This window comes from Urocampus carinirostris, chromosome 8 (assembly GCF_059441175.1).
Source record: "Urocampus carinirostris isolate Australia breed hairy pipefish chromosome 8, RoL_Ucar_1.0, whole genome shotgun sequence".
NCBI classification, from domain to species: domain Eukaryota; kingdom Metazoa; phylum Chordata; class Actinopteri; order Syngnathiformes; family Syngnathidae; genus Urocampus; species Urocampus carinirostris.
In genome coordinates, this window is record NC_142356.1 from 15,339,828 (window position 1) to 15,357,309 (window position 17,482).

The 17,482-nt window shown below is 40.7% G+C and overlaps 1 long non-coding RNA gene across 1 annotated transcript in view; it reads right to left on the reverse strand.

Annotated features, from left to right (window-relative positions):
* LOC148360806 (uncharacterized) overlaps positions 1-16,490 on the reverse strand; it is a 41,649-nt gene extending 25,159 nt beyond the window's left edge. Inside the window, exons 1-2 of the long non-coding RNA XR_015851202.1 lie at positions 16,407-16,490; positions 15,942-16,086 (exon numbers count right to left, since the gene is read on the reverse strand). This is a non-coding gene — a long non-coding RNA (uncharacterized LOC148360806). The remainder of the gene's footprint in view (positions 1-15,941; positions 16,087-16,406) is intronic.
* Positions 16,491-17,482: the final 992 nt, after the last annotated feature.

Genomic DNA, 17,482 nt, shown 5'->3' on the forward strand with positions numbered 1-17,482 from the left:
GTTTTTGTTCATACATTTTAAAACTTATTGTATAATTGGTGAAACGTTCATGCAGTATTAAACGGTTATGACTGCATGCTCTCACCTGCTTGAAACAACTCTGGAATAAATTGTCCTCCACTTGTGGTTGGAATCGTGATGACACCAACAGTAAATCTAAAGATTTAACTGGTTTGTTTTCTGTGTAGTTTTGGCATAGAACAAGAGTCTAATCCAGGGGTCAGGAACCTATTGCTCGCAAGCTACATATTGGCTCTTTTCATGAGTACATATAGCTCAGAGATACATTTTCTCTGTAGCATTCCAAATCTGATGCTCTTTAAGTCAAGTTTGTTAGGTGAATTCCCAGGACATCACTTATACCGTAAATTCCGGACTATAAGCCGCTACTTTTTTCCCAAATGTTCAGCCCTGTGGCTTATTCAGTGAAGCGGCCAATTTATGGAATTTTTCTAACGCCCACCAGCGGCGCTCGAGTATAAAAGGTAAGATTAAGACCAGTAGAATATGGGCGCCAAGAAAGACTGCAACCTCTAAGTTTAAGCATACATTGTCTGTAAAGTTATGGTACGTTTCATTAATGAGGAAGACGCCTTTGATGGCGATAGTTATGAGCAGGAAGTTGAGGACGATTTTCCGTGAATTTCACAATTACGGGATGCTTTTTTTTTTTTAAAAGGCACATTTAATACATTGCGAGCGTGATCCTACTAGCGTGTTGGTACCTTTCAAAGGCACGGTTTGGGATGAAAGTTATATTATTATTATAAAAGCTTTGAAAACTCTCGGTGTACCGTCTTTCTTCGTAAATATGTGTAACCATGTATAATATGTATTTGCAACTGTTTATTTTTGTAATGTATTTATTGTAGAGATTTATTCTGTTATGTGTTCTACGGACGAATCAAAAAGAAGGGGCGGAGCACACACGGGCTGATGGGAATTGGGGTAAAGCTGAGTTACCGGTAGATCTGTCTGTTGTCGCAGCGGACAATAGTGGATATATATTTTTCCCACCCTTAACTTTGGACATATACATTTTGTTTCCTTGGATTACTTTCAACGGGACCCAGACTTTACAAGTCTGCATCATACGTTAAATACGGGTATCATTTTCCATTTATGATGCCAAATGTGACCCTAGAATCATGTACTATGAAGTTCTCCCAGTCAGAGCTGTAATGCACCACAGAGGAATGTCAGCGACTTCGACGTGCCCTCGACCTGGCTGTGGCGCCCAGGAGTCGGTGAGGCACCTTTTTTGTGAGTGCAGCGCTGCCAAGGTCTTGTGGACAATGGCCGAACAACTAGGAAAGTTCCCGGACTTGCCAGCAGGAGAGGTCCCTGATGCACAGTACGTGCTTTACGGGGTGAGTCGGTCGAGGAGGCATCGGAACGACTTTGCCAGGGACTGGCTCACTCTCGCCGCCATCAAGGACGCCATCTGGACCTCCAGAAACCTGCTGGTATGGAGGTGCAGGCAGATCCCCCCCGTGGCTGTGCTCCAAATGGCTGCAGATACCATACAATCTGCGAGCGGCGGGCCTAGGACGCAGCCATAAAGAAGACTCGTCTGTACCCACCCGGAGGGGGGAGCCGGAGCTATACTGTGGGAGTCCCGGCAGCAACGGCCTGGGTTGTGGAACCCAGAAGGGAGAGGACCCACGCAGAATGGAAAGGACCCACACAGAGGACTGGAAGAATGCTGCTTGGGAGGGTGGGATGGCAGAGCTATGCCCTTGCACAATAGTATTGCCTTTTACACGCTGGTTAACTACTGTCAAAAGAAAATAACTCTGAAATTGTTTAATTGATGTTGAAAATGTCAGGAAAAAATGTTAAAACGTCATATCGTCACGTCATATTGTCAAATATAAAAAAAATGTGAATATGCTTGATGGCTGTGTTTTGCTGCTGTTGGTGTCAGTGGATTTGTTCAGACCGAGGACAATCGACTTTGGCCTGGACGGATCTATTGACACTAACAAAGATGTTATATAATGAAATTGTGAATATGTTTGATTTTCGAGAAGGTTTGTTCAAACCTCACTTTGTGTTTGCTGTTAAAAACGTAATATTGGAATATAATATTGTGAATGTGCTTAATTGCTGTTGAGATTGTCATGATTGTTTTCTGTTTTTAGTGTCAATAAATTTGTTCAAACCAAAAAAGTCGCAGTCACAGAGTTTAGTGGGTTGGTGTCACAAGTTTTAATGCGGGCACATGTAGCTTATACATGGGTGCGGCTTGTGTGAGAACAAAAGTAGCAGATCACCCCAAAGAAGGTGGCTGCGGCTTATAATCAGGTGCGCTCTATAGTCCGGAATTTACGGTCATTGGAATTGTTCGGTCCTGTTTATGTGATTATGGCTGTATGTTGCTCAGAAATATTTTATATGGAAACTCATAAACTGTATGTTCACTGTTGGGATATCTGATGATAAAAACCAAAAGGACAAACTGTAAACAAAAAAAAAGCAAGCAATCCGATTGGGTGAGTGGTAGAAGTGGGCGGATTTGATTGGGTGAGCAGTAAGGTTGGCCAGATCTCTGCACGGATAGCACCACTCCCCTCTCTTACACGCGCCCATTGCGCTGAAGCGAAACACATCCATAAACTTTTTGTTTGCTGTCTTTTTGTGACATTTTTACAAAAGAACTGCTTGCACAATGTTTTGAAACCATTGTTTACAAAAACAAATGAAGGTCAAAATGAGTCTCAACAATCTTAATTGTGAGAGGGTGACAAGTTTAAAGTGGTATATGTGTTGATATGGGACAAGGTGCCCTGACAGAATTATTTTTTCATGAATTTGATCAAGTCAAGTAAAGTCATGTATATTTGTATAACCCTTAATCACAAGAAGTCTCAAAGGGCTGTACAGACTACTATTACACCCTCCCCTAATCTCAAACGCGCAGATGTCTTCTTGGCTCTTGGAATCACCAGCAAAGCAACGTTTTCGGAGTGAAGGCTCCAACCAGAAATATACAGGGAAATTCAATTAAGTAAAGATACTGTTAAATGCTAGCTCAAAAACAAAAATAGAATAGAATAGAATAGAATAGAATAGACCTTTATTGTGAACAATGCAGGGTCAAAAATACTTCGCTGTCTTGAAATGGTTTAGTCCAGGGGTGTCAAACTCATTTTAACTCGGGGGCCAACCGATAGAACAAATATTCTGTCTGGGGCCGGACTAGTAGATTAAAGAGAAAGAAAAAGAGAGAGAAAGAAATAAAAGAAAGAGGGAGGGAAAAGGAGAGAGGGCGGGACAAATAAATAAAAAGAGAGCGGGGAAGAGAGTGTGAGAAACAAAAGATAAAAAGTCATGAGAGAGGGGGAAAAGATAGGGAGAGGAAGAAAGAAATCCAAAGAGAAATAGAAAGACAGAAGGAGAGAAAAGAGAAAAGAGAGAAAAGGAAAAAAGGAAGTTAGAGAAAAAGAGACACAGAGAGTGAAAGAGACAGAGACAGAGTGGGAGAAAAGGGGTGGAAAAGAAAGAGAGAGAGAGAGAGAAATAATATTCAGGTACAGTGTCTTTGTGAGAGGCACCTGGCTTTGGCAACATCAAGTTGACATATTTTAACCTGCAGCTTGTTTTTCTCTTGTGTTGTCTCGCGGGCCGGATTCAATCCCTTAGCGGGCCTGATCTGGCCCGCGGGCCTCCTGTTTGACACCTGTGGTTTAGTCCATTTGATTCCTAGCACAGCTCTCGCTCTCTTTCCCGCTCGCCTTTCACTCTGCTAGTGTCACTTGCGGCAAAACGGCGATCAAATCATCTTAAGTCACACAAGTAAGATAAAATGCGCTGAAGAATTACTTTTTGTCTGGAGAGCGGGTTAGGCGGTTTTGCTGAATCTGGTCTTAAAATATATGGTATGGCTCTCCCTCTCAAGTCAAGTCATTTTTATTTGTATAGCCCTTAATCACAAAGAGTGTCAAAGGGCTGCACAGGTTATTGCACAGACCATTATTTCAGACTATTATTACACCATCCCCTGATCTGAAAACAACATGAGAACAAGGAAAAACTCAAAAACCATAACATGATGAAAATGAAGAAACCTTGAGAAGGGACCGCACATGTGGTATCCCCCCTTTCAGGATTACCAGGCAAAGGATGTTGCAATTACAAATAATACAGAGATATTGTCCACAAAAAGTATAGGCTGTTCATATGCTATAGAGTAGAAGTGTGTTTTAAGCATAGATTTAAACATTTCCACTGAGGTTGCAGGTCGGATCTCAGGAGGAAGAGCATTCCACAGCACCGGTGCCCGGATGGAGAACGCTCTCAAACCTGCGGAACACTTCTTGGCTCTTGGGATCACCAGTAGACCGGCGCTTTCAGAACGAAGGCTTCGGACCTCTCAAAAAAAAAAGGAAAAAAAGAAAAGAAAATATTTTGCCATTATGGCTCTTCGGGTCAGATAGGTTCCCGACCCCTCTAATCCATGAAATCAAATGTCACGTGTTGACATGGTTGTGCTTTTGCAGGCTTATACTGGATTCTCGGACACGTTAATGGCTTCATTACCAAGAGTTAAATTTGAGTGATGAAGATTAGCCCCAGGCTGTCTCACGGCAACTCGAGCTGACGGGAAGGGGCTGGAAAAACACGAGGCGTACGGTAAAATGCACAAATGAGCGCACACACAGAAAGTAAACACGGCTGACTGGTACCGTAGCAGCGAGACGTTATGAATGCTTCCATGAGCACCAAAGCCGGATGAATAACGCGCACCTCAGTGGGTCACCTGATCTTTTCCTTTCGAGTGCATCGTATGTTTTGCATTCCATGGGAGCGAACATTTGCTATAATATCTTGTTGAAAATCATTTCTAAGCAGTGAGTCAGTTGCATCTCCTGTTGCGGAGGAGGGTCGGTGCCGCCGGAGCATCGGATTGCATCTTTAAATTGGAGACCACACGGACATGATGGTGCGTTTGGAGTTTGACTCACTGCTGCTCGCCTCGGGTGGATGGAATAGGACCACATACTGTGTTCAGTGGAGTGCGGCGGGGGTCATTAGAGCAGGTAGCAATCGTAGGGACTAATTGGATATATTTATTCGAGTGCTTTTTGTGTGAGAACATAACGTTCAGGTACATGTTATATTCACACCGATTATGTATGCTGGAGCTGCTGCAGGGATGAAACATCAAAAAAAGGAACTTCAAGACTAGAGCAGGGCTCTCTGTTATGCCTTTTTTGAAACAATTGTGCCCTGATTCAACCAGCAGGGCTTTTACTTCAAATTGCAACCCACTAATTGCAATTACCGTGAATTCCGAACGACAGAGCACACATGATTAAAACCCGTAATCGCAGATTTAAGGAAAAATCTTGACTTTTTTTTTATAGAATAGAATAGAATATACCTTTATTGTCATCGTTGCAAAATGGGTTAAAATATTGTGACAACGAAATTGGGCATGACACTCCAGTTTCACACATTCAAATTGAGGTAAAAAAAAACAAGAAGATAAAGAAACAGAGAAGATAACCAAGGAGGATAAGGTTATAGTTATAATTTACTCAATATTTACATAAGAAATGTCGGCATGTAGGATGTTACATACAGTTTGGTATCGTAAGGGTTTGTGCAATATGCATTTGGTGCAAAAATAGTCATCATAGAGCAAAAAATAGTCAACATATGCATTTGGTGCAAAAAATAGTCATCATAGTCAACAAAGCCACAACCTTCAGTGTTCTCGTTTGCCCGCGTCCCCTTGCCCTAGACGCATCATTTTTGCTGGGGACACATTGGGTCAAATCAACATGCGTCCCAGGAGCGCAACGTTATTGACACCAAATTGTCATTATTACCCAATTACTTTTTTTTTTTTTTTAACAAGGATTTACCGCACTCCAAACTTTTTGTCAGGCAGATCCGCCATCCGCCATTGTTGTTTTGGTCTTGCGCCGATCTCGGCAAACGAGATCTCGTTGCTTCGAGATGACGTCATTGTTGTGGCGGTTGTCGAGTGAAAGAAGTATGCCTCCGAAAAAACAGTTGGTATTAGGTGCAAATCAACAAAAAATTGGTAATTTCTTCAGTGTCGGTAATGAGTCGAAACATAAAACAGAAAGTGGTAACAACGGCAATAATTCCGGCACGAAAAAACGGCGGAGAAATTCTTCAGAAGACCGCGAAAGCAAGGAAAACACGTGTTTTGAAGCGAACGATTCGACAAAAGAAAATAAACAAAAGAATGCTCCGAGCAAGAAAAGGACTTTTCTGCCAAAATGGACTAAATTATATTCCTGGTTACGCTATGAGGAGGATGATAATGGATTGGACCTTGAGAAGGTATTACAACTATGGCGGGACAGCAAACCACGAAGAATATATGAACTGAAAATTTTGAAGTGATAACTGCTTTGTATGACCAATTAACTGTGATGATTAAAACTGAATAAAAATATAGATTAGAATAATTATTTCAGCAATAATATTTTGTATAATGTACAATATTTTGAACTGAACAATCTGAAGTGATAACTGATTTGTATTACCAATAAACTGTGATGATTAAAACTGAATGAATATATAGATTTATATTATATATTTGTCGCCGATTTACAATTTCAACCCCGATAACAATAGATTTTGGGGACCCATAGATCTCTGCTGGGACCCATAGATTTTTGAGCATGCGAGTCCCTGGGACCTATCACTTTTCAGATGTAAAATGAAAACAGAACCTTAACTATATATAAAAATGAACTAATGAACAACCATTTTGTACATTAAAAAAATCAGCGGGGAAATGTAGAGAAAAGCATAGGCGTGACCAGCCCAGTTTTGGGGGTGCTCGTGCACCCCCAAATTCAGCCCAAGCACCCCAAAAATTATAGCATTATAGCAAACTCTCTTTTCCCTAATAAAAGACAGAATAAGCTTAAATATTATAAAACACTAGATATAAAAAAGGAAAGTAAAACAAACAAGTGAACAATGCATGCGAAATACTCCACTGCCTTGAAATGGTTCTGAATTTCGGGCTGGGTTAAGGCTTATCCATCTATCTGTCTATCTGTCTATCTATTTATCTACCCTGGTCATATCCCTCGAGAGGGGTGACCGACAGCAAGACACATACACAAACCAAAAAAAAAAAAAGTTGCAATAAACACAAAAAGCTTGACCATGGCCAACCCAAACACCCAGACAGGTTAAGTACCTTGGCACCCAAATTGGTCATGCTTTCGTCCCTCCAGATGAAACAGGACACAAGAAAGCAGCCATGTCACTCGGGTCAGGGTGACACAACACACTCTGCTGTTCAACAGCAGGACCTGACAGCTTTCACTGGTTTACCCCTGCTGCATCATACAGGTGCCCTGCCCATCCATTAGAATGCATACAAACATCCAACTATCCTTTCACAACACCTCTACACTCATTCTTATCACCAACAAGAGCTCTAGCTTCCACTATATTTAGACCTCTTTCCTCCAGTGCACTCATACCACCATCCATCCACGTCAATCGCGACCTTCCTCTTGTTCTCCTTCCACTTACTTCTGCTCTGTAGATCCTCTTCAACATTCGCTCCTCATCCATCCCCTACATGTGTCCAAACCAACGAATACTCTCTTATCAACACGCTTGCTCAGTTCCACGACTACTCCAGTTCTGACTCTCACAATTTCATTTCTCAGTCTATCCAATCTTGTCACTCCTAACATAGTCCTCAAACACTTCATCTCAAAAACATTCAACTTCCTTCTTAAATCTGCGTTCAGGCTCCAAGTCTCTGCACCATACAACACAGTCGGCACAATCATACTCTCATACAGTCCCCTCTTAACATCCATACTCTTGTTGCCCATCACTCTTCTCAGAGCACCCAAAACCTTACTTCCTTGATTCACTCTGTACAATACCTCACACTCCATTCCACCAACTGCAGCCACATCACAACCCAAGTACCTAAAGCTTTCAACTTCATCCAGCACCTGTCCATGCAACCTTATTTCTAACGCCATGCCCACTCCATCACTTAACCACTCCATCATCGTACTCTTCCCAACATACACACATAACCTACCGCCTATCACACACTCTTCCAAACTCCATTACCAACCTTCTCAAAGTTTCCTGAGAATCAGCCACAAGCGCTGTGTCATCTGCAAACAACAACTGACTTAACTGTCACATCCTTCCACAGTTGTCTATCATATCTACACCTCTGCCAAATACTCTTGTATTCACCTCTCTAACAACACCATCAATGTAAACATTAAACAGCCATGGTGACATCACACACTCCTGTCTCACACCAGTCAACACAGGGAATCACTCACTTGTCTCACTCCCTACTCTTACACATGCTCTGCTGTTCACATAAAAACTCTTCAATGCTTCCAACAACTTTACACCCACTCCATACATTACCATCACCTGCAACAACGCCTGTTTTAACTCTGTCATACGCCTTTTTCAAGTCCATCAAAGCCAAATACACATCCTTACCTGTTGCTAATTATTTCTCATACACCTGTTGTACTGCACCTGATCCACACATCCTCTTCCTTTCCTGAAACCACTGTGCTCCTCCACCAAGACCTCATCCATTCTTCCTCTCACTCTCTTAATCAAGACTCTTCCATACAGCTTGTCCGGTACAGACAACAAACTGATACCTCTCGAATTGCTACATTCATACTTATCACCTTTACTCTTATACAATGGCACCACACATGCACTACACCAATCAACACGAACCACACCACTTAACAAGCATACATTCAGCAAGCATACTAACCAGTCAATAATTGTCGTGTCACCTTTTTTCAAGCATTCAGCAGTACAACCATCCAACCCAGGTGCCTTCCCCCCTTTCATTTCGTTCACTGCCTCTTGCACCTCCCATGTTTCCACAGGCTTCAATTTTAAATCAACCAACACGGGCATTCTCCCTATACCACCGATCGCCTCGACTCTCACTTCCCTCTCAGGGTTCAGGATTAAAATGTCAATCATTAAGTTGGGCCGGTCGGGCTTCTCTCTGGCCGTTTTTTTTTCTTCCTTCGTGGAGGATTTTCACAGCATGCACTTACTTATACTGAAGTAATTATTTAGATAAAGAAAAAAACAAACTATTAGTTTAACTCAAAATGACCAAATACAAGTACATTTTCCTCCTCTGTGTTGTGGTAAAAAACGCGCGGCTTCTATCTACCAGCTCCCTCACATCAGAAGTCATTTCTGCTTCTTCCCAATAGCCTACAAGCTTTACAAATTTTCTTTCTGCTATTTGGCCAAATGTTTCACTATTTGCAGCTTGTAATCTCCATAATTTATTTTCTTTTTGGTGTGATTTATTCTGTTTCACTTTTGTTCGCTGCACAACGCCAAGATGCGCACTTTGGCGCCTAACCGTTCATTTAGGCTCTGCATTTGCACTTGCCCCCAAGTAAACCCCAAGCTGCTAAACAGACAGTTTGGTGCTGAAGTACGCACGGCCGGAGTAAAGCTTTGTGTCTACTTTGGCGGCAAATTAAAGCTTCGGGTTCATTTCGGGCTCATTTTTCAAATCAAGTTAATCCGTTTGGGTTTGGGCAGGTTCGGATTCATATACCCGCGACTCGGGTTGGGTCGAGCTAGTGTGATAAGAGGTGGATTGCATCCCAGCAAAATTAGGCAAGTTGCGGGTGAGGCAATGAACTGGATTCTGTCATTGAAATAGGCATACCTCGTATCCAGACAAGCAACCGTTCATATTTCCGTCTATAGTGTATCCCGCCTAGATGTATGTTGTTGAACATGAAAAGAACTCCTGAGTTGCCGCCAAAAGCCCCCACAAGAACATGAAGACCATATATCACTCTTTCACCGTGCCTCAAAAACAAAACATAAAATAGTTTTAAAAAAATACTCAAAAATGAGTTAGATTTAATCAAACGTGACGTGCACGTGTAAATGCTAAGCATTTACCCCTCTTGTCACCATTGATGCAATAATGTGAGACATTCTTGCAAATCTTCATTCCAGACGGGCTGGAATGTTGTTGCTTCTAGTTTTCTTTACATAAGCTGTCAACAAGTAGTGCCGTCGTTTGTACCAGATGACCCCAAACTTTAGAAGTGCTTTTGTTTAATTTGCTTGCTTTTTTTCTGTATCGGCTCATTTTAGAGGAAAATGAGACTTCTCCTTTGCTTGTATATAATCTTAGTTCAAGTTAAACTCCGTGTTGTTTGTTTTAGTAGAAAGGTACTTTGATACATATATATACACCGATATTAACAGGATTTGTTTTTGTTTTTTAGGTCAATAAGTGGGACTAACTCAAGTACAATACCAGATTCAGATTCAGATTCAGATCTACTTTATTGTCATTCTAGTACACGTGTATACAGAACGAAATGTCGATGCATCTGACCCCCACAGTTTCCTTGAATGTACAGATATAAATAAAGTTGTATTGTATTTTGGCTACGTATAGTATTTTACCATAGTGCCGATAGTGCAAGAAGAGTAGCTAACCAGATGTGCAAAATGGGCAGTCAGGTTAACAAGTCAGGTACACAGTAACATTAACACTGTAACAATAACGCTGTAATTACAATAGTGCAGAGAGCAATGTGCAAGGAGTGGCAAGCTATAAAAAAAAAAAAAAAAAAATCGTTTAAAATTAAGTAACAGAAGTTTCACAAACTAGTTCTATGTATATTTTGATGAATTTTAGAGGTACAATTAGAATTTTCGAAAATGACCTGAAACAGATTTAAAATATGAAAATGTATATTATGCATTTCAATCATTTATATATCACTCTTAAATGACAAATATACCATAAAAATACCGTGTACATTTACTGGCAGAGGTACTTAAATTAAATTACTATGGAAATAAAACGTGGATAGAAAATGTCATACATCCATTTATATATATATATATATATATATATATATATATATATATACATATAAAGAGAAAACAATTGCAAAGACAGACTACTTTAGCAATTAAAGCTGAATTGAAAACAAAGGAAATATGTGCGTACATCTATGTTAAATAACTATTAAAATATAACCTGCATAGTAAAATTCATAAAATGAATTTAAAAACCACAAAAAAGGAAACAATTGCTAAAAATGGGGTTTTGGCTTCATAAAGTAACGTTTTATAAAATAATTAATACTGTATCAATTAGAACAGATTTTAATTTTCGAATGTACAATAAATTCTAGATACATCTAAAATAAAATATCCCTTTTAAAAAAATCAAAAAGAAAAAACTATTATTAAAATTTTCACAAATAAAATAATTAAAATGCAAAAAAAAAGTATATCACAAAGAAACACCAGAAAGGAAATGCCGGCACTTCAAAGGGCATTTTTCAAAGCTTATTTTGGGAAAAAGAGAAAAAAATAACAATCACAGGACAGGTTCCTTTGTTTCACGTTTTGAGCTGACATGATCTCACATGTGTTCTGGGGTTACATAAAAAACAATAGAAACACTTTTGATATTAATAAAAAAAAATGAATCATTCCTCTTATGATGACAACGAGCCAATCTATAGTTTCTATTTATAAATATTATATCATAAGTCATGCATTTGTCTTGTTTATTTTTATTTATTAACCAGCTCGGTAGCCTAGATGGTAGGGCGCCCGCTCCGAGACTGGGAGGTCGCTGGTTCAAACCCCGGCTGAGTCATACCTAAGACTTACAACATTGGTACTCATTGCCTCCCTGCTTGGCGCTCAGCATTAAGGGTTGGAATTGGGGGGTTTGCTCACCTAATGACTGAAATGGCTGCGCCCTGTTTGGCTGCGGCTGCAACGGCTCGCTACAGTTTAACCGTACGGGTCAGGTGTATCGACATTTCGTTCTGTGTGCATGGTTACAAAGAATGACGATAAAAGTAAATTCTACTTATTATTATTATTTACATTACATTCACTTGTGTGTCAATAAGGTATTGACAACACAGACAGGCTCACAATTAGCTTACTGTTAGCAAGCTAGCAACTACAATGCTAGGCTACTGTTTGGGTATGCGTTACTATCGCTTAGCAACACATTTTCCGATTAATTTTCATGAGTGACATCATCACGTATCGACAAAACAGTAGATGAGATCCGGGGTTGGGTAGGGTTACTTTAACTTGATTACTTTCAATTACTTTTGGATTACTCCAATACCAAATATGCTAATAAAAGACAAAAGAAACTCAATATGAATAAAATTACTAAATTTTGTGCAGGCGTGGGCAGTAACGGAACACATGGAACGGCAAAAATGATGTTGGCAAGCTGTTTGTATTTATTTTCATTTTGTTTCTGTCGCATTTTATGTTAGTTTTGCCGGAGATCAAAGAGATCAAAGCCAGGAGAGAAAGCTTACCACGTTTTGTGAGTCATAATTGTATTCAAATTTAGTTTATTTTATCTTTTATTAGTATTGGTATTGGAGTAATCAAAAAGTAATTGAAAATAACCAAGTTAAAGTAACCCTACCCAACCCTGATGAGATCAGTTAGCTGAATCTAGCAAGCTAGCTACCGTTTCGGTATTCGTCTATCCTTTAGCAAAACATTTGTCGATTGTCATGAGCGACATTATCAGGTATTGATAAAACAATAGACAGGCTCACATTTAGCTTACAGTAGCAAAAAAGTTAACTCAATGCTAGGCCATTGTTTGGTTATGCGTCACCATCACTTAGCAACAAGTTTGTCAATCAATTGTCACGTGTTACATTATCACACTTGTCAACCTCCATGGCTGTCGTATTTTCCCTTACGAAATACAAAATAATCTTACACCATTTTTTTCGAACGTGTTTATTTATGTAGTTTAACATGTTATGTTGTACATGTGTTTCGTTACATCATATATATTGTTAACTAAGAGTTTGTTGTGAGACCCTGAGTTGCTCGACATGAATGAGGTTTATTATAAAAAAATTCAAAAATGAAGTAGCTTGGACGTTCACTGTAGAAGGAAAAAATACATGCAAATATATTTAAGTAGAATAATACATTTTCTTATTCAAATTATGAATTCATTTTCTGCATTAAATTACTGTTGGTAATATACTGATTAAAGGGATAACCAAGAACCTGTCTTTCTTCATTTTATACTTCCTTTTTTTCTAACCTTCTTTATACAACATAATAATTCGTAATATAATGCATCAAAGCAAGTGAGCCGTTCGGGAGCCGGCTCTCTTTAATGAGTTGAGCCGAAAGAGCTGGTTCTCTAAAAAGAAACGGACTTCCTTTCACTACATCAAACCGCTCTCTTCGTTTGCAACGAAAAAAAACGGTACCGAGATAGAGGCTTCCGTGGCAAACTCGTTTGACTTGATTGATTTGCTGTTTCGTGATAGTGTATACCGGATGGTACCCATAATTGACAAATTTGCGTTTTCCCGTACAGATTTTCTTGTACGTCGTACACGTCTTAAAATGCATAATAAACATACCGTGTACGGTAAAATGTACAGGTTGACAGGTATGCATTATCACATATCGACAAAACAGTAGACAAGCTCACAATTAGCTTACTGTGGCAAGCTAGCTACCAAAACGCTAGGGTACTGTTTGGGTATGCGTCACTGTCACTTAGCAACATATTTACTGGTTGATTGTCACATGTGACATTATCAAGTATCAACAAAAAAGTAGATAAGCTCACAATTAACATACAGTAGCTAGCTAGCTCACACAACGCTAGGTTACTGTTGAGTATGGGTTACTATGACTTAGCAACAGATTAGCCGTTTAATTGTCACGCATGACATTATCAGGTATCGACAAAACAGTAGCTCACAATTAGCTTGCAGCAGCAAGCTAGCCAGCACAACACTAGGGTACTGTTCGGTATGCGTCATTGTCACTCAGTAACAATTTTGCCAATTAATCGTCATGTGTGTCATTATCATGTATGGACTGAACAGTGGATGAGCTCACAATTAGCGCACAGTAGCAAGCCGGCCAACACAACACTAGGATACTGTTTGGGTATGTGTCACTATCACTTAGCAACACATTTACTGAGTGATTGTCACATGTGACATTATCAGGTATCAACAAATCAGTACACAGACTTACAATTAGCGTGCAGCAAAAGAAATTCATCAATTAAATCTTTGCGCAAAAAACGGCTGATTACCACAGGGAGCTCCATGGATTGTTATTGGGTTCCAGGGCGGCGTCAGGGAGAAGGAAAGAACGGTGCTGCCGGTTTGGCCTACTGCTAATGACTAGGCTAACAAATCTTTAAAGCCTCTGCCACAGACCCTGGAGCTTGCCAATGCCAGGTCCATTCGCCATGAAATGGATGACATGGAGCTACAACTCGAGGGAAACAGCTACATTAGGGACAGTTGTATTTGAATTACTGCGGAGCCTTGGCTCAAATCAAGGACACCTGATGCTAGTGTGTACTTAGTGAAGGATTTTATACATTTGACTATAAGGGATTTTATACGACTGAATACAATTTACATTTATTAAGTGCAATTAAGATTTTCACCAAGTAGGCTATAGTTCAATGAGAGGTCACGCCGTTCCAAATGCAGAATATTTTGAATAGGGAATTTTGATAACAGGACTCTGACGGAGGACGGCAGGCGATGTTTTGAGAACAAGGCCCCGATGAAGTAGAAATGCTCGGTGTTGTTTTGAGTTTTTCCAGACATCTAGGCGAGGCGGGGGCTTCCCTGGCACGCCCCTGGGAGGAGCCGGCACACCAGCTTGCGGAAAAACGTGGGCCGAGAAAAGAAAGCGGGAGAATGAGAGAGGAGGCTTGACAGAGACTCGCTCGACACTAATTGGGCTAATATTCAATGGAGTTCACTTAGTTAAATTGTTTAAGAAATTAAATCTGCCCCCGTGTGGAAATGCCGGTCTCTTGTCCATTGTTTCCATAAGGAAACGAGCGCGCATTTTTAGGTGAATGTAGGTTAGGTTTGGTTAATGGAGTCAGATAACTAATTCGAACAATTTGGTAAGCGGTACATTTTAATATTTAATTCCTAACATTAGCCAGACGCTCTCTAAATTGCTTTATTATTCTGGAAGGAGAAACCCTTCCATTTGATCTCGTTTTGTATAATGAGAATAAAACCATTCATTCGACTGCTATTATGTTTTGTGTGTTATTATTTGTAGATTTATCATTATTTTTTGTTAATTTGTATACTCTTAGCCAGTAGTGACATAATCTCCAGGTAAATTAAACCTTACTTGGGGAATTTTAATTTTTCGCGATTGGTTCTGGTCCTTGTCAACTGCGCAAACTGAGGGATCTCTGTACTGGTAATATTCTATCTATCTATCTATCTATCTATCTTGGTCATATCCCTCAAGAGGGGTGACCGACAGCAAGACAAACACATACAATAACAAAGAAAATAAAAGGGAAAAAAAATAGCAAAAAAACACACGCAAACATTTTTGGACCATGTCCAACCCAATTGCCCAAACACCCAAACAAGTTAGGCACCTCAGCACCTAAGTTGGTCACGCTTTCGTCCCTCCAGATGAAACGGGACACCAGAAAGCGGCCGTGTCACTCGGGTCAGGGTGACACAACACACTCTTTTGATCAACAGCAGGGCCCGACAGCTTTCACTGGTTTACCCCTGCCGCATCATACGGGTGCCCAGCCCATCCTCAAGAACGCGTCCACAATCCCACTATCCTTTCACAACACCTCTTCACTCCTTTCTATCACCAACAAGAGCTCTAGCTTCCATTATATTTAGACCTCTTTCCTGGCAATATTACCTACATGTAAACGTCCCCACTGACCCTGAATCCCATTGTGTGTGTTGACAAAAAGTGTTCTATCTCCTCTGTCCATCCCTCTTTTCTTGCCTTATCTCGGCCCCCTACCTTTTCTCTCAGCTTTTATGTTTTTCTTTTTTTGTGATGTAACCATCCCTGGTAACTCTTACACTTACCTGACGATCACCAACCTGCTGGGAGCCATCTCTGGGAGAAGATAAGAACCACCCTCCACCATCCCTGCAGATAATTGTCCAGACACACAAACACAACAGGCCGGGGGCAAACGGCGAGGCACTTGTGTTGCCATGGGAACTTGACCTGAAGCAAACACATGAACACAGTAAGACGAGCATGTAACCTCCTCGTTGTGTACTTTGTCCAAATGAGAAGTTTAAACATGGAGGGTGATGTAAGAAAAGAAGAAGACTGTATACAAGCTTGTCTCGTTCGGCTGTAATTACAGGAACACAACAAAGGAGTTATTTAGTCGGGTAGTGTACCCCTGTGATGACGGACGGGTTACTTCATTTACTTCGAATCAAGGGCGTTACAGAAATACTTGTTTCATAAACAAATTCATAAATAAACAGGTTCATCAAAAAATACACACGGATAATATTGAAAAATGTGATCATCACCTGTACTCAATCAAGGCAAGAAAGCTGTTTCGTGCTCATTGCCAGCAGCCCAACTATTGAGTTTGCCGCTGGCGCCCCCATCTGGGGATATAGGTGTAGTGTACTGCATATCAACGTACTGTTTTACAGCGGGGCTGTCAAACTAATTTGAGATTGTGTTCCACATAGTAAAAAATAACTTACGGGGACTGGAGAGAGAGAGAGAGAGAGAGAGAGAGAGACGAGAGAGAGAGAGAGAGAGAGAGAGAGAGAGAGAGAGAGAGAGAGGAGAGAGAGAGGAAGAGAGAGAGAGAGAGAGAGAGAGAGAGAGAGAAGTTAGAGGTTAGAGATAGAGGGACAAAGAGAGAGACAGAGGGAAAGAGAAAGAATGAGGGACAGAACGAGAGAGAAAGAGAGAGAGAGGGAAGTCAGAGAGAGAGGGACAAGAAGAGAGACAGAGGGAAAGAGAAAGGGGCGAGGGAGAGAAAGAGATAGAGAGAGGGGGGAGAGACCTAGCAAGAGGGAGAGACAGAGAGAGAGAGAGAGAGAGAAAGAGAGAGAGAGAGAGAGAGGGAAGAGAGAGAGAGAGAGAGAGAGAGAGAGACGAGAGAGAGAGAGAAGAGAGAGAGAGAGAGAAGTTAGAGATAGAGGGACAAAGAGAGAGACAGAGGGAAAGAGAAAGAGTGAGGGACAGAACGAGAGAGAGAGAGAGAGAGAGAGAAGTCAGAGAGAGGGGGACAAAAAGAGAGACAGAGGGAAAGAGAAAGGGCGAGGGAAAGAAAGAGATAGAGAGAGGGGGGGAGGGACCTAGCAAGAGGAGAGAGAGAGAGAGAGGGGGCGGGAGAGACAGAGGGAAAGAGAAAGGGCAAGGAGAGAAAGAGAGAGAGAGAGAAAAAGAGAAAGAGAGACTAAAGTAAGAGATAGATGAAAAAAAGAGAGACAAAGGGAAAGAGAAAGGGCAAGGGAGAGAAAAGAGAGAGAGAGAAAGAGAGAGAAAAGCAAGAGATAGATGAAGAAAAAGAGAGACAAAGGGTAAGACAAAGAGCAAGGGAGAGAAAGAGAGAGAGAGAGAGAGAGAGAGGAGTTGGGGAAAGAGA